This window comes from Indicator indicator, chromosome 3 (genome assembly GCF_027791375.1).
Source record: "Indicator indicator isolate 239-I01 chromosome 3, UM_Iind_1.1, whole genome shotgun sequence".
NCBI classification, from domain to species: Eukaryota; Metazoa; Chordata; class Aves; order Piciformes; family Indicatoridae; genus Indicator; species Indicator indicator.
This window is the reverse complement of record NC_072012.1, coordinates 11,267,862-11,289,568: the sequence shown is the minus strand read 5'-3', so window position 1 is coordinate 11,289,568 and position 21,707 is coordinate 11,267,862.

Sequence of the window (21,707 nt, the reverse complement as noted above, 5' to 3'; positions counted from 1 at the left end):
AACCCTGGCAGCTCTATCCCCTTCTGCTAGACAGCTTGATTGGAGTGGAACTACATATTTCAGCAGAACCTCGTTCCAGCAGAATTCCCCCAACCAGATCTGCCTCAAAGCTATTCCCGTAACTGCGGGTGGAGAAAGCACCATCCCTACCTTTGTGCCTGCACAGCTGTGCTTCTGCTCTGCGCTCCCAAAGGCAGATAGGAACCAGCTGTGGGACATAGGCTTCTCCAAGGTGGGGTTAGGCTGTGGCAAGAGTGTGAGGATTTAGTTCTAATATCAGTCACAAAGCATTTTTTTCTCCTCTTCTCCCTTTGCCTTCGGAGTAATGAATCACAGAAGTATTCAGATGGGAAGAGACCCTCAGGATCACCAAGTCCAACTGATAACCCTACTCTACGAAGTTCACCCCTAAACCACACCCCCAAGCATTCCATCTAAACAGCCTTTAAACACATCCAGGCTTGGTGACTCAACCATCTCCCTGGACAGCACATTCCAATCCCTGACCACTCTTGCTGTGAAAAACCTTTTCCTAATGTCCAGTCTAAACCTACCAGGGTGCAGCTTGAGGCCATTCCCTCTTGTTCTATCACTTCAATGCTTTCAGGAAGAGTCTTCTCCTAAAGTCACTGGAGGACAGGTGGACTTACTTTGAGGGCCACAAAAATGATGTGAGAGCTGGAAGCCCTCTGCTGTGAGGACAGACTGAGAGAGTTTGGCGTTGTTCAGCCTGGAGAAGAGAAGGCTCCAGGGAGACCTTCTGGTGGCCTTTCAAGGCTTAAATGGGCAAGGAAGAAAGCTAGGGACAGATGTTTTAGGGGCCTGTTTTGACGGGACAAGGGATGATGGGTTTAAGCTAAAAGAGGAGACATTTAGATAGAAAGAAGTAAGTTTTTAACAAGTTTTTAACACTTGGTCTAGTTGAAGATGTCCCTGCTCACTGCTGAGAGGTTGGACTAGGTAACTTTTAAAGACTCTTTAAAACCCAAACCATTCTATGATTCTATGATATCTATATTGGGTGCTGGCTTACAGCAGCTGAAGATGAGCCAGTGTGTTCCCAAGCAGCCAAGGCGGCCACCAGCATTCTGGCTTGGATCAAAAGGCAGTGAGGCCAGCAGAAGCAGGGCAGGGATCATCACCCTGTACTTGGCACTGATGAGGCCTCACCTTACCTGGCTTCAGTTGTGGGCCCCTCACTCCAAGAAGGTCATTGAGGGGCTGGAGAAGGTCCCCAGAGAAGGGCAATGAATTTGGTGAAGGGTCTGGAGCACAAATTTTATGAGGAGCAGTTGAAGGGACTGGGATTGTTTAGCCTGGAGAAAAGGAGGCTGAGGGGAGACCTTCTGGTTCTTTACAGCTTTCTGAAAGGTGGTTGGAGCCAGGTAGGACTTGGTCTCTATTCCCAAGGACAAGCAATACAACAAGAGGAAAGGGCCTAAATTCATGCCAGGGGAGGTTTAGGTTAGACCTTAGGAACAATTTCTTCCCCTTGAGGGTTGTCAAGCCCTGGAACAGGCTGTCCAAGGCAGTGGTGGAATCTCTGTCATTAGAAGTGTTTAATAAATGCATAGATGTGGTTCTGAAGGACATGGGTTAGTGGTGTCAAGCAAACATCTGCCTCACGGTGCCCTGCTCCCAACCATGGCCAGGAGCGGCTGCTTGGAGCAGCATAAAGGGCCAGGGAAATGTGTATAACATAGCTCCAGAAACCTCTCTTCCGATTTTCACTCAGCTCAAGGACTTTCCTAACCATATCTGGTTTCTACATACTCAATCACCCTCAATGCATTTCCCTTCCATCAGTTCTTCTCATGCCCTGAACATTGTCCAACATCAGTGTCAGCTCATGGGCACTTTTAGCCTCAGTTTGTTCAGCAGGACTCCAACAAACTTTTTGTTCCATGACTTGGTTTCATCTCTCTGATATCCAGGGTTTTTTTAACTTCTTGATCTCTCTCCTACATTTCCTTGTCCACAATGCTGAATCCATGTCACAGAACCATAGAATCATAGAATAGTTTGGGTTGGAAAGGAGTTTTAAGATCATCTAGTTCCAATCCCCATGCTGTGGGCAGGACACCTTCCACTACAGCAGGTTCCTCACAGCCCTGTCCAACCTGGCCTTGAGCACCTCCAGGGAGGGGCATCCACAACCTCCCTGGGCAACCTGTTCCAGTGTCTCATCACCCTTACTGTACAGAATATACTCCTAACACCCAGTCTCAATCTACCCTCCTCAAGCTTCAATCCATTCCCTCTCATCCTATCACTACATGCCCTTGTAAAAAGTCCCTTCCCAGCTTTCTTGCAGATCCCCTTCAGGTACTGTTGTCACACAAGAGCCTGCATGTGTGCACATGTCTTGAAGAAACTGAGTTGTCTCTTTTCAGAAACATTTCTTTACCAAAAAGGTCATCAAGCACTGGAAGAGGCTGCCCAGGAAAGTGGTGGAGTCACTAGCCCTTGGGGGGAGAAAGAGGGGGTTCAAAGATGTCTGGATGAGGAGCTTAGGGCCATGGTCTAACAGCTATAAGGTTAGGGCTGGACTCAATGATCTCAAGATCTTTTCCAACCAGGTGATTCTACGCTTCTAGGATTCTATGCCTTTAGTGAGGTTGAAAACTGAATCTTTCCACTGAGTGTTTTAGAAGCATCAGATTTCAGCCATAAGGCGTAATTTGAATTCTTTGGATGACTCTGACTGTGTGGTGTACAAAGAGTTGTTGCATGGCTGGAAAAGGTAGGTTAGACGCATTTGATCGTCCAGACTGTTCTTGGCTGCATGGGACCTTCTCATTCCTGCACATATCCCTGCTCCCTGGGGGAAAGGATTGTTTTGGAGCTGCTGAAACCAAATCCACAGCAGTGTCAAAAGGGCACGTTGTAGTCATGTTGTGCTAGAGACCTGTTCCCTTGCTGTGCTGAAGTGTGGAGAGAAGTTTTGAGCAAAGGCTTCTGCCCTTGCCACAGACAAAGCCAACAGATAACTCACAACAATGCTCATGCCTTGCACTTCAAGGGGCTTTCCTAATGGCTGGCTCACTGGATGAGACAAAACACAAGTGAGGCTCAACATGAAGGTTTGCAGAAGTGAGAAGGGAAGAGCAGAGTGACTTGGATCATCCAAACTAACTTGCTTAATATTTGTTTTCCAAAAGGAATCAATTCTGCCTGGTGTGCAAGTCGGGAAATGCATCACTTGAGGCTTCCAGCAGCAGCTGGGCCAGCTTGGGCTCCCATAAGCCTGATGGAAGAGTTCTGAGACCTTTCATGAGCTGCTTATGTCATTTGGCCCAGTTCCTGTGGTGGCTGGTAAAAAAGCACATGTGTTATCTAGCCTAGCACTTGCTGACTCCCCGGAACGCAAGGGTGACTTTCACTGAGTTTTATGGCACTTATTTTCATCACAGAATCATGAAGATTGGAAAAGACCTCCAAGATCACTGAGTCCAACCATTAACCTAACACTGCCAAGTCACCACTAAACCATGTCCTTCAGCATATCATCTACATAGCTTTGAAATCCCTCCAGGTACAGGGACTCCACCATTACAATGGCCAGCTTCTTCTGGGGCTTAACCACTCTTTCAGTAAAGAAATCATGTTCCTAATGTCAAACCTAAACCTCCTCTGGTGCAACTTGAGGCTAAGTCTTCTTCTCCTGTCACTTGCTCCTTGGGAGAAGAGACCAAACACCACCTCACTCCAGGATCTTTTCAGGGAGCTGTAGAGAGCCAGAAGGTTTTTCCTCAGCCTCCTTTTCTCCAGGCTGAACAACCCTCAAGTCCTTCAGCTGCTCCTTCCCCAGCCTCATTGCTCTTCTCTGGACATGCTCCAGCCCATCACTGAGGGGCCCAAAACTGAGCCCAATGTTTGAGGTGGGGCCTCACCAGTACCCAGTACAGGAGGACAATCCCTGTCCTGCTCTTGCTGGCCACACTATTGCTGACCCAAGCCAGCATGCTGGTGGCCTTCTTGGCCACCTGGGTAGACACTGGCTCATGTTCAGCTAGCTGTCAATCAAGACCCCCAGGTACTTTTCCACCAGGCAGTTTCCAAACACTGTTCTCCAAACCTGGTGAATTCGTGGGGTTGTTGTGACCCAAGTGCAGAACCCAGCACTTGGCCTTTATGAACCTCATATTATATTTCTCAGCCCTTAAATCCACCCTGTCCAGATCCTTCTGTAGAACCTTTCTACCCTCCACCAGACCAACACTTCCACCCAGCTCGGTGTCATCTGCAAACTTACTGAGGGTGCCTCAATCCCTTCATCCAGATCATTGACAAAGAGATTAAAGAGAATTGGCCCCAATATTGAGTCCTGGGAAACACCACCCATGATATTCCAGGGTTGTTTTTTCTAGATGAAAACAGGAGACAGGTTGGTGTTGGTTGTTTTTCTTTTTTTTCCCCTTTAAGTGGCTCTCAGTATAGATGGTGACACACACCCTTATCATGGGCAATCTATGGCCCAAGGTTTTATGGCACTATAAATGTCTCAGCTGCCTTGAATCCTCCAGATGACTACTTTTGAAGCAGTTATAAGTTGCCAAGCATATAAAATTCAACACAGTAACTCGATACTTTCAATCCTGAAAGAGATGGGTGTCAATAAAGTGTGCTTTAATCTTTGTCTAATTAAGCCTGCTCATGTGAGAACCATCAGCCTTTACTGCACGCCTTGCTAATCCCCTGCCTAATCCAAAAAATCTTTCCAAAAAGAGATAGTGCCAACAAGGCAGACATTTAGGTCAGTAGAGTCTCTACTACCCCTTGCTTAGAGCAGGAATGAGAAAACCTGGCAGGCAAAAGCCCTCCTGTGAGCAAAAATATTTTCTGGCTTTGAAGCTGAAGCATGGAGCAAAGTTTAAATATAAAATTTCTCCTGGAGCACCACAACTGTTAGAGAACCATCGAATTCCAGCTTGGTGGGGGTTGGAAGGAACCTCTGGAGATCATCTAATCCAATCCCCATGCCAAAGCAGGGTCACCCACAGCAGGTTGCCCAGGAGCACAATGTCCAGGGGGGCTTGAAATCTCTCCAGAGAAGGAGACTCCACAGCCCCTCTGAGAAGCCGGCTCCAGGGCTCCAGCACCCTCACAGCAAAGAAGTTTCTCCTGATAGAACCTCCAGGGTTCCAGTTTGTGGTCATTGCCCGTTGTCCTGTTCCTGGGAACCAGTGACAAAGGTCTGGTCCCATCCTTTGCCTCCCACCCTATAGCTCTTGCTGAGCATTGAGCAGATCCCCTCTCGGGCTGTTCTTCTCCAGACTCAGCTCCAGCCCCAGGGCTCTCATCCTTTCCTCCTCACAGAGATGCAGTAATGCCTGGAACATGAGGTCCAACAACAGTGCCCATGCCCATGACCAAACAAATGGACAAGCTCCTCTGGGTCATTCATTAGTAAGAAAGGACTGGGGAAGCAGATGTTCAATGCATCCATCCAGCCCCAGAGCCCACAGTCACTGAAGAGACACCAAGAATTGGTGGGAATCTAATAAAGAAGATTACAAGGGACATGAAAAGGATCTCTGAGCTGAATTGGCTTCTTGGCTTTCCTAAAAAGCTTTCTTAAAAGTTGAGAAGCTTTATTTTTCCCTCTCTACTCTGCCATAGTGAGGCTGCATCTGGAGTACTGTATCCAGTTCTCAGTGTCCCAGTTCAAAAGGGACAGAGAACTACTGGAGAGAGTCCATCAGAGGCTACAAAGATGCTGAGGGGCTGGGGCATCTCTGTGAGGAGGAAAGGATGAGATCCCTGTGGCTGTTGAGCCTGGATAAGAGCAGCCTGAGAGGGGATCTGAGCAATGCTCAGCAAGAGCTAAAAGGTAGGGGGCAAAAGGATGGGGCCAGTCACTTCTCAGTGGTGCCCAGTGACAGGACAAGGAGCAATGGGCACAAAGTGGAGAAACACAGGAGATTCTATCAGGAGAAACTTCTTTGCTGTGAGGGTGCTGGAGCCCTGGAGCAGGATTCCCAGAGAGGCTGTGGAGTCTCCTTCTCTGGAGACTTTCAAAACCTGCCTAGACATGATCCTGTCCAACCTGATCTAGCCATACCTGTGTTAGCAGGGGAGTTGGACTAGATGATCTCCAGAGGTCCCTTCCAACCCCTACTATTCTGTTGTTCTATGATTCTATGAAAGTATCTGCAGTAGGAATTCTGTGGCCCACAAGAGATTTTTTCCCTCTTCTGAGCTGTGGCCAACACTTTGAGATTCCCCTTTTGCCTTCAGCAGATCCCATAGCTATGGTGAGTGATGGACGTGAGTTTGAGGACAGTTGTAGGTGAGTCTCTGTAGTTTAAGCTCATCTTATATAAAGACTTAAGACTCTTCTAGAAAAAGGTAACTGTGACTAAATGCAGCACTGAGGGACATGGTTTAGTGGTAGTGGCTTAGTAGTAGTGGTGGGATTTTAAGCTCGAGGTGAGCAGTTGAATTTGATGATCTCAAAGGTCTCTTCCAACCTCAACAGTTCTATGGTTCTATGACCTCTGATTTTCAGTCTACTTCTCTCTTCTCTGATCGTCTCCTTCCACTGCCACCTGACCTCCCTTCAGCAAACATGTTTCACCACTGTTGAAATTCAGATTGGTGTCCACTCTTCTACTTTCACAGTGAGAAGAGAGATGTTGCCAACAGTCTGGGACTGCTGTACCCTTGGGAAAATAATGTGGGATTTGGGCACTGGCTGGTGAGACTTCCAAGAGTGGAGGCAGTTTGAGTTCTGTCAGACTTCTGCTCCTTGAAGACAGATGCAGACTTTCTTTGTCTTGAACATGTAACTGAAAGCCAAAGATGGGTGGGTGTGACAGAGGTTGATCACAAGGCAGACCTGACTCTGCTCAAGTTCAGGTTCCAGGAGATGTTTCGCACCTGGAAAGAAACATTGGATAAAGCACAGCTCAGTCCAATTGTGACTGACTCTGAATGAAGTGTGGCCTTCAAAAAGGTTCATCTGCACTGAATACTCAGCAAATCTACATCTGAACTGCAGCAGTCTCTCACAGCCCCCTTGTACTGCCTCCTGCAAAGGTCATTCAGATCCAAGCTGTAGCTCTGCAAATCGATTTGAAGACAGGGAACTTCCACACACAGCTTCATGCTGACTTCCTACCGCACCCTGGAACACTTGGGCTCCCCTGGAAGCTAGAAGGCCATGTCATAGATCTATGACATCACCAGCTGCAACCTGGATACCCAGCATCCCACCTGAACTTATTGACAGTGTGATGTCCTCTCCCATCATATCCTTGGCTTAACAGAGCCTCCAGTATTGACTTCACCAAGAGAGACACACCTGGTGACCATATCCTCAAGTATGCTTTGCTCTCATGACCTTCACATCTACAGTTTCAGCAGAGAAGGTCTGCCAAAAGCATTTCTCAGATCATCAATGCCTGTGTTGAGTTCTCCAACTAGATGGAAAAGTCATTTGCTAAGTCCATGGCTCACTGCCTGCTGTACCTGGACTGGGGGGATACAGTGCTCAGGGGCACAGTTGTGGCCACTGCAGAATGCAAAAATAGGCCTGGACTGGAAATGTTTCAAAACCAGGAGGACACACCAGTTTGTGGATGGCGGGTCCAGAACTCAGGGTCCAGCTGAGCTGAGGAGATCTCTGAGGTAGCAGACAGCTGTAGAGAAGGACTAGAAAGAACTGAAACAAGACACAGAGAAGTGGTGCTAAGGAATATGGTTTAGCACCAGACTTAGATAATGGTTGGACTTGATTCCAGTATCTGAAGTGGGGCTACAAGAAAGCTGAGGAGGGGCTTTTTACAAGCGCTTGTAGTAATAGGATGAGAGTGAATGAGTTGAAGCTGGAAGAGGGGAGATTTACACTGAGGGTGATGAGACACTGGAACAGGTTGCCCAGGGAGGTTGTGGATGCCTTCTCCCTGGAGGTGTTCATGGCCAGGTTGGATGGGGCCTTGAGCAACCTGTTCTAGTGGAAGGTGTCTCTGCCCATGATAGGGGAGGGTTGGAACTAGACAATCTTTAAGGTCCCTTCCAAACAAAACCATTCCATGAGTCTATGATTAAAGGTCTTTTCTAACCAAAATGATTCTATGATTGTATGAATGTGGCTGGTAGAGATGAAGTCTATGAATACCTGAAGTGTACTCAGTGTCTATCAGTAACTGTAAGCCAATATAAAAGAAACACAGAATGAGGCAATCCAACTTGTTAAACTGTTCAGGTTTAAAGAAATACAGAAACTTCATAGCTTTGTCATGTTAAGTCTGCACTGGCATGAAATGAACAAAATTAATTCCCCCTAGCTTTGGCTGAATATCAGTGCTGAGTCTGACTCCTCTGGCACACTGCTGAGAGTAAGCCTGGTATGCCTAGTCCTTCTCCCATCCCAGTAGTACACTTCAAAATAGAAGCACTTCTTTCTAAACCCTTCAAATCTTTGCCTCACATATGGTTCTGTTCAACTTTTTGGCAGGCAGCTTAAAGAGGGGGTATCTACATTTCTGAACCGAGCTGCAGGTTCCACTTCAAAAGCTAGACTTGGGTTTTCAGCAGCTCTGAAGAAACCATTTCTGATTCATTACTAAAATGCAGCCAAGACAGTTAAATGCCTTGTGCATATGTGGGGGTTTTAATGCCTTTTCAAAGGATTTCATCCAACTGCTACAGTGAAGTTGAGATCAACCTGCGACTGAAATGAACAACTGTAAAAGGTCATTCCAGCAGAGCTGCCTGGGGTGCCAGAATTGTTAAAGGGAGATCTTTCTGCCAAAGTTGTCTGCTCTAAAGGCAGATTTGTGCTCCAGAGGAGACATTTTCAACTGATAAGCAACAATAAACCTACAACCCACCCTTTCTTATAGGAATGTTTGGGGCTGAGGACAGCCCCGTCCCCTCCATGACAGCCACAGAGGGCAAGGGCTGAAATGGAGGAAAATCAAAACGTCAGCCAAGTTGAACACATTTCCAACTGATACCATCAGTATGTCTAAATGACCATTCAGTGTCTTGCACAAAGCATCATTTAACCCAAAATCACAGAACCACTAAGGTTGGAAAAGACCTCTACAACCATTAAGTCCAACCATCAACCCAACACCATCATGACCACTAACCAATGTCTCAAAGTACTATGTCAACATGTTTTTTGAACACCTCCAGGGATCACTGAATGGTGAGTCACAGAATGGTAGTAGCTGGAAGGGACCTCTGGAGATTACCTAATCCAGTCCCCCTTGTCGGTGACTGCCATCTCAGTGGGAAGCCTGTTCCAACACGTGGGACAGGAGGAACTGTGAAGGCTCTTCAGGGCAGAGTTTCTGGTGTTTGCTAGCCAACCCCTGTCTAGCCAAGGTGTCTGCTTTTCTCCAGCACTATCAGAATTGAAGACCCTGCTGCAAACAGTTTACACAATGGTTTCGTGCCAGGACACGGCTCAGGGAAGATGACCTGTGAGATCCCACCCTCTCCTCACCAATGAGAGGGAAAACCCTGTAGAAGTCAGAGAAGAAAGGGGCCAGGGGGCACAGCAAGGATGCCTTGAAAGGGAAGCTGCTACCACAGTCCCAAGCCTACAGCCAGGAGACACCTCCAAGCTCACAGCCCATTTAAATCACTCCTGACTGTTCTGAGGGGGACATCTGAGGTACGTTATTTGAGTCAATTTCTGAGGTAGGAGTTTGTCTTTTGCAGAAGGAATTGTTTCTCCTCCAGCACCTTGTTGATTTATATTAGAGACTAGGAAGAAGTTGGTTAAGATGAGGGTGGTGAGACACTGGAATAGGTTACTGAGTGAGGTTGTAGATGCCTTATCCCTGGAAGTGTTTAAGACCAGGCTGGATGGGGCTTTGAGCAATGTGGTCTAGTGGGAGGTGCCCCTGCCCATGGCAGCAGAGGGTGGAACTAGGTGATCTGTAAGGTCCTCTCCACAACTCAAGCCCTTCTATGATTTCCAGTAGTTTTGGAGGTTGTTCAGCCTGCAGAAAGCTCCAGGGAGCCCTCCTGGTGAAAGGGGCTGAGAAGAAAGCTGGGGACAGACCTTTCAGGAGGGCCTGCTGTGACAGGATAAGGGGTGATAGTTTGAAACTAAAAGAGGGAGATTTAGACTGGAGAGAAGGAAGATGTTTTTGACAATGAGGGTGGTGAGACCCTGTCCCAGATTGTCCAGACAGGTAGTATATGCCCTATCCCTGGAAACCTTCATGGTGAGATTGTCTGGGGCTCTGGGCAACCTGCTCTGGTTGAAGGTGTGAGTGCTGCCTGCAGGGAGCTTGGACTAGACTTAAAAGGTCCCCTCCAACTCAAACCATTATGATTCTCCCTAATGGGAGATGAGGATGCTGCTCCCCTTCCCTGTGGCCATGGGGTGCTGGCCTTGCATTAACTGAGGAGAAAAGGCTGAAGGGAAGGAAGGAGAACAGGAGACGAGTGAGCAGAGCAGTGGCCAGGGCTGAGAAGGAGGGCGATGGCCACACACAACGGCTCCTTGCCTCAGTTTCCCTCCGACCGCGGTCCTCCCAACCACGCGAGGCACTAGGGGGCGCTGCGCTCTCCAGCCTCCCTCCCACCGCCCCCCGGTCTCCTAGCAGCTCGCCCCGCCCGCCGCTCTGATTGGCGGTCGCCGCTACCGCCGCCATTTTCGAACCGCCGGTTCCCCGCCGCTGCCGTTGTTGTCGCCATTTTTCGCCGAACGGAAGCGGTGCGGCTTGAGTCGGTCCCCGCCTTCTTGCCCGACGCGACGTATCACTATGGAGGCTGAACCTGTCGGCCAGAAACCCCCTCGCCGGCGACGGAGCAGGGTTAGTGCCGGGCCCGGCGCCAGCCGTTCTCCCCCGGCGGACAGCACCCTCGGTGTGAACAACTCGGCCGCCTCCTGCAGCCGGTAGGAGCCGTGTTCCCTCCCCGTCCTCCCGTCGGGGGCTGGAGTCCTGGCAGTGGTTCGCCTTGGGGATAGTACGCCCTCCTGCCTTGTAAAGGGACCCTTCGCCCTCCTGCCTTACAAGGGCAATTCCCTCCCTCTGCCTATACGGGACCGCCCCTCCTGTCTCCTATGGGGAATTCCTCTCCTGCGAGCTGCAGCTGAGCCTCTGCCCTCCTACCTTGTGCAAGGGACGTTTCTTTCCTTCCCAAAACTGTAGAGGACCCTGTGTACTATAACGGACAGCCCCCGACCCACGGCAGGTTTTCCCTCCTGTTTTATAAGTTGAGTGTGTCCCCGAGTAGCCTCTGTTTAGGCAAGTGGTTACCAGCGACCCATCTTATACCGCGGAGGGACATTCCCCAGGCCCTAAGAGGTTTCCCTGCCTGTCCCTGTCCCATTCGGGGGCGTTAGCCGCTCTTGTCTCCACCCTTGCGTGCAAAACTGTGCCTGGGCTTTCGTGCAAAGCCTTCCCTCCTCCTTCATCTCTTGTGAGGTTGTCTGGTAGGCTGCCTACAGCCCACATCGGCTGGGGAGAAAGGAGAAGGTTCTTGGTGCTCCTCAGGGTGGGAATAATTTGGAGGTGGGGTGACTTTTACAGCTCCTGGAGAGACTGGTTGAGCTTCCAGGATCTATGCAGGCCATAACATTGGATCAGCCTCTCCTGGGCATGGGGAAACTTGCATCAGCTCCAGTGTCAGCCCTGGCTTTTACTCTGATTTTTAACTCACCCCCCCACCCCCCCCCCCCCCGTGTCTGTTAGTGTTATTTTGGGAGACTTTCCCAAGACCACCCAGTGAAAGAAACTGTTTCTCGTGTTAACCTGAAGTTCATCTTATCTGCATTGACCTCCGTAATGATACCTGCATGTGTTTGTAAACAGCTCCTGCCCTATCAGCAGCTGAGACCTGAGTGACCCATCTTTTGGTGACTCTTATCTAGTCAAAACCAGGTTGATCAGTGGAGGTTTGTGCTTCCTGTAGCCCTGAAGGTTAGGTATTGGCTTCTCAAAGCATGCAGGTGTTGTAGATTCTGACAAATGTGGCTCTGGTTACCTGAGTCCAGTTTCTACCTCCAGATGATCTATTTGGGCAGAGGTTCACCCCTAGATGCGATCAGATCAGAGTTTTTTCCTTGCTGCCTTGGTTCTTTCTGCTTGATGGGGGACTGCCGCCCTTCAGCCTGGCAGTTTCTTAGGTTGGAGTGGTGAGAGGTGCTCCTGCTCTTCCTTCAGCTTCGTTTGTGCCATGGGAATGAATGAGAGGAAGGTGACTGGGGCAGTCCCTTGTTTTGAAATCTGGTGAAATTCCCCGTGGGCTGCAGTGGATGTTCTTTTTTAGGTGACTTAAAACAAAGCAAGGTGAACACTCAGCTTGGCTTTCCCAATGGCTGGTTTTAGTAACCATTGTGCGTTCTGGTTATCAGGATATTTTAATGACCTTTTAAAAATAAATGTTTTCATAGCAACGTGTTGCAGTATCACCTTGAAGATCAAGTTGTAGCTCCCAAATTCCTGCCCTTGAAAACCAGAGCATAATTGAAGGCTTCAGCAGTTCAGTGAGGTGATGAAACACACTGGTTGCTTTTGGGATGGTCACACATTCCTTTGTGAGGCTAGTCTGTGTGTACAGGCCCAGGGAAATAGTGATAAAACTGGGAAAGAAGCTTATGCAAACAAGAAGTGTGTGCATGAAACCTTCATCTGGAGAACCACAAGCCAAATGATGCCAGCTCAACACCTAGATGTGGTCTTGTGGTGTAGATAGAGCGATTCAAGAAGTCACTGGCTTGAGGCTTGTTCACAGAATAATAGCAAGGTTTGACTGGAAGTGACTTCTGGAAGGTCTGCAGTCCAGCATTTGCCCAATGCAAAGGCAACTTCAAATTTAGGTCAAGTTCCTTAGAGTATTGGCCAAGTATGCTTCAGAAACCTCCAAGGACAAAGATTTTGTCTTCTCTGAGTCCCTGTTTCAGAGTGTGACCACACTCATTGAGGGAGAAAATGTTTTTCCTTCTAATGGATTTTTTTCTTGCTGCAGCCTGTGCATGTTGCCCCTTTTCATTCTGCTCTCAGAAGGCTCTGTGTCTTCCCTTTACCCCCTTTTTAGACAGCTGTCGAGAGAAGCTAGATTCCACTTTGCCTTTTCTTCCCCAGGCTGAGTGAACCCATCTTCAGTCTCATTAATCTTCTGTTCCAGCCACCTCATTTTGATTGCCCTTTGCTGGACATGCTCTAATTGTTATTTCTTGTACTGGGAGGCCATAGCTGGCTCCACTCTCCAGATGGGGTTTCTCAAATACCAACTGGCATCATTTGACATGCTTGCTGTGTTTTTACCACCCTAGTCATGCCCAGCCAACCATCTCGCTGCAAGCCACTAATAACAGAATTTAAATTGTTTAATCCCTTCTGTTGAGGCTTGAGTAATACCCTCGCTGTTGCTAGTGGCAAACTAGGACAGAGGGATAAGGGTTTTTCAAAGGAGAAAAAACCTGGAAGTGTTTTGGGGTTTGTTTTGTTGGTTTGGGGTTTTGGGTTTTGTTTAATTGTAGCCAAATAAGCCAAAAAAAAAAAAATCTGTGTCTTGGGTCAAAGTGGTCCTGCTGCCAGGCTCAACTTGTGAGCTTTCAGCCAGCCTAACCTTGCATGGTCTGATGGAGGATTGTGTTACAAATTTCCCCTCGTTAATGGTGACTTTCTCTCCACCCCTTGCAGGCAGGATCAGTATGTGGGTCTCTGGGCTAGGACAGGCAAGAGCTCCAACTGTCTGTGCTGTGTTTGTGGTCTGAACAGCAGGCCTGCTGTGCAGGGCTCCTCTTATGAGAAAATCCATTAATTTGGGGGTTGAATTCAGGCTGGACCTCCAGGAGAGCCCCATGAGCACTTAAGCAAAGGTCCGTATTCCCTAAGCAAGCACTTCTGCACTAGAACATAAGTATATTTAAAGTGCACAACAACTTACCTCACTCCCCCTGCTAATTTGCCTTAACCTTGTGAGTGTGGGTTCACACAGGCATGAAAAAGCTTTTGTGTCCAGCCCTGTAATATGACCCTAGAGGAGGAGTCTTGTGCCCACCAGTGTGATTTTAGTCAAACGTCTGTGCCTGCTGAAGGCCTCTGAGAGACAGAATGCGCTGAATGCATTCAGCAATGTTTGAGGGCGAGGTAATGTCCTTTATTAGCCACGTCCTCTTGCAGACCTTGCTTTAGTCCTATTAGACTCTCATAGTCACAACATTCCTCAGTAGTCTCAAATACGCTGTTTCAAGGAGGATTTTTTTTTTTTTTTTTAAGTATTAGACTTACACAAGAAGCATCAAGTTTCACTTCTATGATGCTGGAGGATTCCTGAGCCTTCCAAAAGAGGGAGGTGTGAAAGGATGCGGTTTGGACTGAGTATTTGTAGTCGGTCTCTTGTCTGTGTAATCCCAGAGTTGTGTCTAAAAGGAGAGGAGACAGTGGAGAGCATGCTGGAGACGGTGACTTCACATGGCTATGAACAGTCAATATTTCCTCTGATAGCTCTGCTCTGTGGACTGCTAATCTCATTGTCCATCCATCCTTTCTTCCCTGCAGCACTACTGGATCTCTTCAGGTTTAAGGTATGAACAGGAGAGGGAATTGCGCTGAACAGAGGGATAGGAAGTTGGAGTGGTCCCAAAGCAGGGCAGTCCTGAGGGGCAGTGAGGAATGGCTTCACTGGGAAGATGTTCACTCTCTTGCCAGCTAGTTTCTGACCCAGAATCAGACCATGTTATCAGGTGCTGGATGAGTCCTTCTCTAAACTTCATGTCCCCAGCTCTGGCAAGAAAATAATAAAAAGAGGATTCTAGAACAGGTAAAAGAAACCTTGGTTTGGGGGTTTGTTTGCTCTAAGTTTGTTCCCAATTTCCATAGTTTATCTAGTCTCAAGGTGAACCCAGGTGAATCTGACAGCTCCAGGGCATGCTATCTTCTTTGAGATAACCCAAAACAGTGAGTCCTCCCTCCTGCTCCAGACATGCAATCCGACCCCAGTTTGCATCACAGGTACATCTTCTGCCAAGCTGCAAGAGCTGGTGTGCAGCTCCTTCCAGCTGGGATGGCCCAACACCCTACTGGGAAGGAGACACAGGTATCCTCCAGCCCCAGGCAAGCCTGGAGCTTGCACAATGTTTTTTTTATCTTTGTCCAGAGTCAACTGTTTCCTCTGATATCTAGAGCCATTCTGTAGTTTTCATGTTGTGGAAATGCCTGGAGATAATCATGCAGGGTTGGAGCAGGGCTCTGCTGAGCTCCTGAGGACAGAGATGGGTTGTCAAGGCCCACCACTAATTAAACCTCTACCTCGCCCTCCTCTCCTTGGGTGTCTGCATCTTTGTATCACAGAGTCCCAGCTCTTCAGCCACTCCTCTTACAACTTGCAGGAGGCATTGTCTGTTCTGTGATTTGTTTGTTGGTCCTTCCTTGGCACCTGGGGTCTTAGACCTGGTAAAGACAACAGAGTTCTAAATGAGAGACAGCAGCATGTCACTTTGAGACAAGCTATCTGCAGTGGGAAGGGAGGAGAGTCACAGCTGATTATACATATTCATATGCTTGTAAATATTTTCATTATAAAACTTCTCAGTAGTTACTCAAATGGGATTAATCCCAATTCACTGGCTGGCTTTGTGTGGAAAGATTAAAAGAAACTGGTGGTGGTTTTATGTAGGTCACATGAGTGTGGAAAGTGGAAAAGATGCTCAGTGGTTGAGTTGTGCAAGCAAAGGTGGTGCCACCATAAGCCCCTGAACAAAAGGTGATCTGAAGCAGGCTGACCAGCGTTGACTTATGAAAGAAAGGACAAACAGCTTCTCTCTGCTGTGATCAGTGAATGAGGCTGACAAAGGAGCTTGGTTAGAGCAGCAGGTGTTGAAGAGCTGAGAGTCTGATTTTGTGTTTTCTCACAGATCGTGCAACTGTGAACAGCTGCCAGAGGTGGGGTCTGGGTTCCCCAAAGCAGCTCTGTTCTGCTGCTCTCCTTGCAGCAGTCTTATTCACTGTGTGGCTCTGGGGTGCACTGGGGAGCTGGTTTGCTGCTGAACTTGTACCCAAAAAATTAAAAATAAAAAAAGTGAAGTTCCATACTTAATCAGCAGCTGAGCCACCTTTCCCTTTGGCCATGGGATTGCTGAATTAGACTGGCAAGGATCTGGCTGGGTGGACCTCAAGCTGTAGCAGGGGGTTTTTAGATTGGATATTAGGAAGAATTGCTTCCCTGGAAGAGTGGTCAGGCATTGGAACAGGCTGCCCAGAAATGTGGTGGAGTCACCATCCCTGGAGATGTTCAAAAAAACAAGGAGATGTATCACTCTAGGACATGGTCTAGTCATGGAGGTGCTGGCTAGAAGGTTGGACTTGATGGTCTTAGGAAGCTTGTCAAGAAGAGGTTTGTTTCTGTAGCAGAAATAGGAACAAAGCAGCTGTTTGCCCACGCAGGAGAAAAATGAGTTTAAAGGAGGCATCAAAAGAAATACTCCTTCCTGAATTATATGTTTACGTATTAAAAGGGGAGGGAAAAAAGCTGTTTAAAATCTTCCCTGATCACCCATTTGTTCTGCACAATCTGCAGTAAACTCTTAACTGGCTTTTATTTATTCACTGTACACATTTATAGTATTTCAAGTCAGTTGTTTGTTTGGCCAGTGACCTAACACTGTTGTGAAGGCCAAGTGGGTTTGATGGTGATGGCTCTCTTTCCTTTCTTCTCCCTAATTATGGCTATTCTGAAATGAATGTTTGTTTGCTCTTGATCTTGTGTAATTAAAGCCTGTGTTCCATCAGACTTTCTTGGGCTGGTAAAATAGTAATGAAGAGTGCAAACAGAGACTTTTCTGTCCTATTATCACATCAAAGTTAGCACAAATGGAAACTTTTACTGCTCTGAAGAAGGTGGCTATTAAGATGCATCACTTGAACATAATTGGAAGCTACACTGAGCTGGAGGCTCTCACATTACCACTGTTTTTTATTCCAAAAGCAGGCTGTGAGTGTCTGGATCTGGAGGTGTTCAAGGCACAGCAGGTTTTTATGCAACCACTTCAATCGGTTGTTCTTGCAGCTCACAGGAGATGGGATAAGGCTGCACTAGCTGTAGTGTCCCAAAATGTGTGTCCATATTTTGGCCTGTAAGAGAATGCTGAGATACTTCAGCATCTATTCCTAACAATAAAATAAGGGTTTGAAGGTTATAAGGGTTAAACTCCCATGTGTAAGGACATAGTGTAGTGGTAGACTTGGCAGTGTTAGGTTAATGGTTGGCCTTGATGTTGAGAGGGTACAGCAAAGGGATACAAAGATGATGAGGGGAATAGAACATCTCTTATGAAGAAAAGCTGAGGGACTTGGCTTCTTAGCCTGAAGAAGACTGAGAGGGCAACTTATCAATGCTTATAAATATTTCAAGGGTGAGTGTCAGGAGGATGGGGCTAGTGTGATGGTGCCTGGTAACAGGCACAAGCCTCAACATAGAAAGTTCCATCTAAACATGAGGAGGATAAATTCTTGACTTTGAGAGCACCAGAGCACTGGAACAGGCTGTCCAGAGGTGGTAGAGTTACCATCTCTGGAGTCATTTGAAACCTGCCTAGATGCTGTCCTGTGTGACCTGATCCAGAGCCTCAAACAACCTGACCTGGAATGGGTCCAGGGGTGGGCCATCTACCACCTCTCTGGGCAGCCGGGGATGGGGTCTTGACACCCTTGCTGTAACAAAACAAACAAACAAATCTTCCTTCTCTATAGTCTGAATCTCCCTCCTTTAGTTTTAAACCTTTCAAACCCTTGTCCTGTCACAACAGTCCCACTCAAAAGTCTGTCCCAATCTTTCTTCTTGGCCTCTTTAAGTCCTGACAGGCCACAGGAAGGTCTCCCTGGAGCCTTGTATTCTCCAGGCTGAAAACCTCCAACTCTCTAAGCCTGGCTTCACAGCGGAGGGCTTCCAGCCCTCCCATAATTGCTGTGGCCTACTCTGGCTCTGTTCCAACAGGTCCATGTCTCTCCTGTGCTGAGGACTCCAGAGCTGACCCCAGCACTGCAGGTGGGGTCTCAGCAGAGCACAGCAGAGGGGCAGAATCCCCTCCCTCCACCTGCTGCCCACACTGCTGGGGATCAGCCCAGGACAGGTTGGCTCTGGGCTGGGAGCACACAGTGCTGGCTCATCTCCAGCTTTTCATCCCCCAGCACCTCTGAGTCTTCCACATGGAGATGGTTGCTCTCCATCCTTTTATCCCCCAGCCTGTGTTGATACTGAAGATTGCCCTAACCCAGGTGTAGGATCTTGCACTCGGCCATAAAATCTGGTTCATTAAAACACAGAAAATTGGAATGAAATCCTGACCGTAGTGGACACATTTAACTTACTGGGTACTTATTCACAACTATTGGTGTAGAGCAATTGTCTCCTACCTGGTGTTTTTCTGCAAGGGACAAAGAAGGTGTGAGTGTGCCTGGCCAGTCAAGTTTGCAGGTGACACCATGCTGTGTGGTGTGGTTGCCATGCTGGAGGGAAGGGATGCCATCCAGGGGGACCACGACAGGCTGCAGAGTTGGGCCTGTGCCAGCTTCATGAAGTTCAACAAGGCAAAGTGCAAAGGCCTGCTACCTGGATCAGGGCAATCCCAAGCACAAATACAGGCTGTATGATGAGTGGATTGAGAGCAGTCCTGCAGAGGACTTGGGGGTGCTGGTTGATGAGATGTAATGTGCTTTGGCAACCCAAAAAGCCCAGGCTACATCTGTGCCCTGGACTGCATCAAAGAGGTGTTACTAGCAGCTTAGTGATTCTACTCTTGTGAGACCCCACTTGGAGTAGTCTGTCCATCTGTGGAGCCCCCAACACAAGAACATGGACCTGATGGAGATGGTCCAGAGGCCACAGGGCTGGAACACCTATGAAGACAGGCTGAGGCAGTGGGGTCTGTTCAGCCTGGAGAAGAGAAGACACTGGAGAGACCTTATATCAGCCTTCCAGTTCCATAAGCTGGAGGGGGACTTTTTATAATGGCCTGTGGTAACAGGACAAGGGGCAATGGTTTGGAACTAGAGCAGGTAGAGTTGGACATTAGGAAGAAATTCTTTAGAGTGAGGGTGGTGAGACACTGGAACAGGTTGTCCAGAGAAGTCGTGGACACTTCATCTCAGGAAATGTTTAAGACCAGCCTGGACCTTGAGCACCCTGGACCAGTGGAAGGTGTCCCTGCCCATGATGGGGGGGGGGGGGTTGGAACTAGATGACCTTTAAGGTCCCTTCCAACCCAAGCTGTTCTATGGTATTAAGTTTCTTATAGGGGAGATGAGGGTAGGAAGAAGGACAAAAGACATTAAATCATTCAGAAATTGTTGTTTCTAAACCATAGCACTGCTGCATTCCCAAGCTCCATGGCAAATGCCTCCAGCCCGTTATTAAAACCTTTCAGCACTCCTAACATCCTTCTGTGTGAGTGTGGATTATGGGTAACACCAGTTTCTTAATTACTGTGTGCTGATGATAGCCTGCTTGTTATTGTCTTTTAAAGCAGAAGTCATGCTACACTTACCAAATAATTATCTTCCCTCACGAAACATTATCCTCAACAACCAGTTGCTTCAGCCTAGCTATATTAGTGCTACAATTAATATTTTCAGAGAAAGCTCATCACAGATGCCTTGCAGGATACTCTCTTCAGATAAATAACACACAGCAGAGGAAGAAAGGATATTGCTATCAAGCCAGCTTCAGTCTTGTGAGTCAAAAGATAAGAGAAGCATCTCTCCTGTAAACATGGTCTCCTAATGATAAGGGTGAGCTCTTCAGTACTTTTTCACCCACTGAAATGATCTTTGTGTGCTGAAGGTCTCTCTTCTACAATTAGGGAGGTTCTTAACTCTGTCTGTTCTAACCGGTCTTGTTGCTGACTCAGGTATCAGGCAAAGGTTGATGTGAGCCCACCGCAGTCACATGGTCCAGTGTGGTGGGGAGATCTCACTCTTCCACAGCTTTGTAACTTGACTACTTGTACTTCTTAAGGAAAAAAAAAAAAAAATCCAAAGCAGTTAAATGCACTTGCAGCAGATCTTGGTGTTGGTTTTCTGGAATCTTAAAAGACAGGTTGTTAAAATGTTCTGTTTGAAATAAATTATGCTAATACCTACGCTTCCTATTCAGGAATAGAGAACTGCTGCAGTTGCAAGCAGAAGAGCTTTGTGCCCTCCCACTGCAAACTACACACATTTCCAGACCCCTCAAGCAGCTAGTTGTAGAATCATAAAGGTTGGAAAAGACCTCCAAGATCAGTGAGTCCAGCTGTAAACCTAAGATTGCCAAGTAACCACAAAGCCATGTCTGTGGGCACCATGTTTACATGTGTTTTGAACTTCTGGGGATGGCAATTCCAGCACTGCCCTGGGAAGCCTGTTCCAGGGCTTGACAACCCTTTTGGGGGAAGATGTGGCTCCCAGTGCACAACCTATACCTTCCCTGGTGCAAATTGAGGCAGTTTCCTCTCATCCTGTTGTTCCCTGGGAGAAGAGACCAACCTCCACTTGGCTTCAACCTCCTTTCAGGGAGTTGTAGAGAACCGGTCTCCCCTCAGCCTCTTTTGTTCTCTGGGCTGAACAACCCCAGTTCCCTCAGCCACTCCTCACTGTGGGACTTGTGCTCTAGACCCTTCACCAGCTTTGTTGCCAGTAGTAAGGATGTAGCAAGGTGGGAATTGGCTCAGGAGAAGAGGAAACTGTTGCAGGTCGTTCCAGGGAAGATTTAGGTTGGGCGTTAGGAACAATTTCTTCTCCAGCAGGGTTGTTCAACTCTGGAACAGGCTGCAGTCTTTGTCCGTGGAGGGATTTAAAAGCTGTGTAGGTGTGATGCTGAGGGACATGGCTTAGTGGTGGCCTTGGCAGTCTTAGGTTAATGATTGGACTGGATAATCTTGGAGATCTTTTCCAACCGACATGAATCTGTGATTCTATGAAAGGGGCTGGAGAGTGCAGAAAGGGTGAGGACTAGAGACTGGGTTTGTGGTGGTTTGCCAAAGAAAGTGTGCAGCAGTTTCCTCTACCTCAGCAAGCATGAGATGTGTCAAATCAGCAACAAACCAGAGAAACAGCCCTAGCTTCTCTGTAAACAGTGAGCAGAGGTTAGCTGTTGGGCAAGGCTGCTGTTCTCAAGCAACGCTTATTTTTGGCCAAAAATTTGTCAAGATTTTGACATATGCTTAAGTGTGAGGTGCACTTGACTTGTACCCCACTGACATCAAGGCAGCCTGGATGTACCATGTGCTCTGCTAACACAGACCTCAAGTCTGAGGAGCTTAATTCAGAACAGCCTATGAGTAAAAAAACAGTAAATTGTGAAAGAGAGAAGACCTGGCTTCATTTACTTAATGCCCACCAAAAACATAACAGACCTGGTACTCACGTCTCTATGGGGTAAAAAAGAGTGGTAAAACTTGAGCCCTAACCATATGGGAATGTGGAGACACATCAGACCAGAGGGCTTCCAGCCCTACCATATTTTTTGGGGCTTCCTCTGGACCTACTCCAACAGTTTCATGTCCTTCTTGTGCTGAGGACTCCAGAGCTGAATGCAGTATTCCAGGTGAGGTCTCAGCAGAGCAGCTTTCTTGGCAGGGTTTTGAGCAACACTTTTCTTCTAAAACAGAGCTAAGACCTCAAAGCAATGTGTGGATGATAATTTGACCTCTCTGCAATGGAAGGTGGAATTCCTAATAAAATCACTGATTTTTTTTTTTTTTTTAATATATATATATATTTATACTTACCAAAGTATTCCAGGAGTTTACC